The following is a 4490-nucleotide window of genomic DNA, read 5'->3' on the forward strand; positions in this document are numbered from 1 at the left end:
GAATCTGTTTACCGTAGTTTGTAACGGGTTCTGACATGCCACTGCATGTGTGATAGCTGTGGACCGCTTATTTATACACTTCAACGTTCGTCACTGATCACTCTCGTATTTTCCATTACATACAATAGATGGTATGTGTTATACTTCGATGCTCCATTACGACTAATTACGATTCAAACTCGACATTATATACATGTCCAGTGAATGCAAGTTAGGTACGAGACATACATACAAGCATAATACAACATTAACAATACTAAATGCGAATACATCTTAAACCGATGAACATCATATGTTATAGATCATGGCATGAAATCATCTAGGTCGTCATCCCAGTTGACAGATGGTGGTGCTGCAGGTGGTGTAGTATGGCTCGACGAACCTCTTGGCTTTCCCTTTCTCTCTTTTCTGGATCTACGTTCATGTACAGGGGGATGAACATCATGTGTTAGAGGCCATGGTTTGGGGGGCATGAAGTTATCCATGTTGTCATCCCAGTTAACACAAGTTTGTGCTGCAGGTGGTGCAACATGACTTGACGAACCTCTTGCGTTTCCCTTTGTCTCCTTTCTGATTCTAGGTTCATGTACAGGGGGAGGAACATCATGTGTTGGAGGCCATGGTTTGGGGGGCATGAAGTCATCCATGTCGTCATCCCAGTTAACACAAGTTGGTGGTTGAGGTGCTGAAGCATGACTCGACGAACCTCCGGGCATCTGTTCTTGCGCAGGCCAAGTACTATCACCCGAAGATCTTATCCGCCTCCTTCGTCTAGTTTGCGGCATAAGTCCACCACCGAAGATACATACCAATTTACGGAAATTTGGTATCGTTTTGTTAATCAACTCCGTGTCCTCGGGGTAATCCTAGCATATAATTAAAAAACAATGTTACTGTTTCATAAATATGGATTCGAAATGACGGACGGGATTAGAACTGAATGAGAGTTACCTTAATGTGCATCTCATACACCTCTGGCCGCATCCATATCTTACAAGAACTTTTTAAGAATCCAATGATATTAGGATGATTTGCTAGTTCACATACTCATGTATATCTTCCGACGTTCTAGCAGGTGTCCCATTACATCTTGCGTCGTAATACCTCGAAATAATGTGAAATCTTTAAACTCTACTACTTTGGACAACACCATCTCTATCGTACCATCTGCTAACGGATCCAACTTCTTACTGATAACAAGATGGGTCATGATATCAAGTATTATACTAGATTTTTCTTCGGTCCATGAAAATCCTCCACAATTTGAGGCAGCCATTGCCTTATGCTGCAATATCAATAAGGTACTGTCATAATTCTATTCTAATGTATAATTATTTTATTTGAAAAAGTCTGTAATAGTACTCAAATTGTAATACTAAACCAGTGTTCTAAAGCACCAAATCTAATTCAGCTAATCCACTAATTAAATTAAATTGTTATACAATATCAATAGATTCATACGGAAGTTACCTGTAGATCAGGAGTACGCAATTCGGCAGAGTTTCGCCGTTTTTCTTCTCCTCGCCCCTCTCTTTTTTCCTGAATTTTTAGGCTCAAATGACAGGGAATGGCGGCGAATGGCGGCCAGGGCTTAAATAGAGGGGAAGGCCCCTGTCGCCCCCCCAACGGGCGACAGGCCCCTGTCGCCCGTTGGGGGGGCGACAGGCCCCCTCTTTTTTTTTCTCCAGGGACTTTGTTGCAAATTTGAAGAAGAAAAAAAATTACATTTGAGCCCTGTCGTCCCCATAGGGCGACCGGGGTATATTTTTGAAATTTTCCAAAACGGACATATATTTTTGAAATTTTAATTTTTTTAAATATAAAAAAGAAAAAACCGCGGTGGTGAGCTTGGTGGGTTGGGCCAAACACGACCCATTACTAGAGGTCTGTTATGCTCTGTCACTTTTGTATTTTTCTTTTACAATAATGGACACATAGTAACAGGCTAAGGATTAGTGTCGGGCTGGATTGAGTCATGTCTTGGGGTCGATTATATCCAATGTGTTTCTTATATGGATTTCGATTGCTTATGCACTGTTTATAAAGTTAATTACCAATAATAATGCCCAATCTTTAGTACAACCTGAGTTGACTTCTCTGATTGTGTACGGATCAACAGGGACAAATCTAAGTAACAAATTTTAAGATCGATACTAAGCTAAGCGTGGATCCGGTCCATTTAAGAAAATTACATATGTTTTGTTTGGGCTGCTAAAGATATGGGTTTTATGTCTTCGGTCCATTTTGTTTTATGCACTATTTTAAATTGCCCATGATTAATGGTTGCACCTAATAGATAACGATTTCGGCTGAGGTCGTCCTCGTTTGGCGGGGCTGACTGATGTGTCGCCCCATGATTTTTAACTCCCGTCGATGAGACGAAAAATAAGTTCAAACCTCCACGAACTGACAGCATATGACAGGTTGTTTTGTGACGTTAGCATTACATAATTTTTTTTTGAAGGAAAACTGTGGGGGAGTTCCCCACAGCGCTTCAATTTAAATTTTTTATTAAAACAACACTGTACAGGGAGGAGAAATATTTACAGAAAAAACTAGGGTGGGAAGGAGATAAAAAACAAAAGAGATGGCTCCCTTGGTTCCCTACAACAAACCTCATGTTTCATGGTGGCTACTGAAGATCCTGGAGCATAGGAAAGCCCTCGGGGGAGGCACCATAGCATTGCTGGCGGACGGTGGGATCGGCGTGACTGCAGACTGCAGTCCAGAACCATTGTACATCTTCATTTTGGTGCTCTATCTTCTCATTTTCTTTCACCAAGCGGAGCTACATCTCTTGGGCTCGAATTCCTATTGCATCTCACTCCCATGAACATGACCCGCCGACAACACACTACGTACATGCATTTCCGTGTCTCCCTCTCTACTTCTCCTTCCTACTACTTGTAGTCTCGTGGCAATTTCGGTTGTTGGTGGATGGTATAATAAGATGCTACCTATATTTATAAGGTACTAGTAGTAGGATGAAGAAGTCACTCAAAGTAACCGAGTGAATTCAGTTCTTCAACCACCATACCAGAGTGTTATGAAGAAAATAGTTAATTAGTGATCAATTAGTGTAATTATTTATATAATTCTATAATTAGTAGGCAAATCCCACTTGGAAAACTTCCACCCCAAAGGGTGCCTTGAAGGGGCCATCCCAAAGAGACACGTCCCTTGGGATGGTATTTCTTGGTCTTATATATAAGCAACAATTAATTAATGGGAACACAAGGATTCCTCTCCATTCCATCTCTCTTTCATTTTACTCTCAACACGTTATCATGCACGCATAGTTCTCTACTGAGCGCAAGAAGGAGAGGGGCGCGGAAGTACTCGCCGAGTTCCTGCCAACACGAAGAATGCAACTGCAGGGAGAGCGAGAACACGCCGAGAACGCGAGAACACGCCGGAGCTCAAACGATTCCCCCCATCCAACTCCCCCCAAACGTACTATTTACTATATTTTACTACCTCCCTCCAAAAGATTCCTCTCCCTATAACTCCTTCTCTCCAACCATTCCCCCCATATCTATTCTCCCTATATACTATCACTCATTAACTAACTATTTATTTAATATTTTTAAATTTTAAAAAAATCATACAGTATTTGTACTGCCATAATACACATTATCATCGTGTTACGGGGCTCAAACGAGATTAATATCGCGAAGAAACGGTGTGATTAGAGATATATGAGGAGTTGAAACTCCCCCCATGCGTGGGGGGAGATTCATCTCTCCCCCTGGGTAGGGGGAGCCGTTGGAGCGCCCCCCCCCCCCCCCAAAGCCCCCGGTGGGGGGCGGCTTACGGTGAGCCGTTGGAGCTCGCCTAACACCCTGTGCCTCACGCCCCTGTAACTCGCCGACTCCATCCTCTCATGAACTCGCCAAGAACGCAGAGGCATGATGGTCCCTGCACCATCACGGCAAGAGTAAGAGGAAAAAGGCCACGAGGCCTAAAACTTCAACAAGTAAGAACGGATTTTGTTCCTCTTCATTTCTTTGAATCACAAGAAGGCGTACCATCGTTCTTCAACAACAACCGGCGGCACTGGATGCCACGCCACCAGAATCCTCGCCGTCGACGAGGAGCCCCGGCACCATTCTTGAACCAAGGCCAACGGCCTGGACCCTCGAGGATTGCCGCAGCGGCTTCAAGCACTCCCGACGTCGACGCTACCGGAGGAGTTCACTCGCCAGGGGTAGCCCCTCCATGGCCTGTACAGCCGCCATCGGCAGCGGCGATGGCAAAGCCACTCTCGGCAGCCCCTCATCCCCCACAGGACACGGCCGCCATCGGCGACAGCGGACGGAGGCCGCCGGCCGCGCACCCCCCTCACCCGGCAGCCGCATCGCGGACAGAAGAAGGCGGCCGGCCCTCGGCCGGCACACAAGGGGACGGGTGCGGCGCAGAACAAGAAGAAAAGAAGAAGGGGGCGCCGAGCATGGCGCAAGGCGGCGGCGCACACCGGCGCCGGTGGCCCT

The sequence above is a fragment of the Panicum virgatum genome, chromosome 2N (genome assembly GCF_016808335.1).
Source record: "Panicum virgatum strain AP13 chromosome 2N, P.virgatum_v5, whole genome shotgun sequence".
In the NCBI taxonomy this organism is placed as follows: domain Eukaryota; kingdom Viridiplantae; phylum Streptophyta; class Magnoliopsida; order Poales; family Poaceae; genus Panicum; species Panicum virgatum.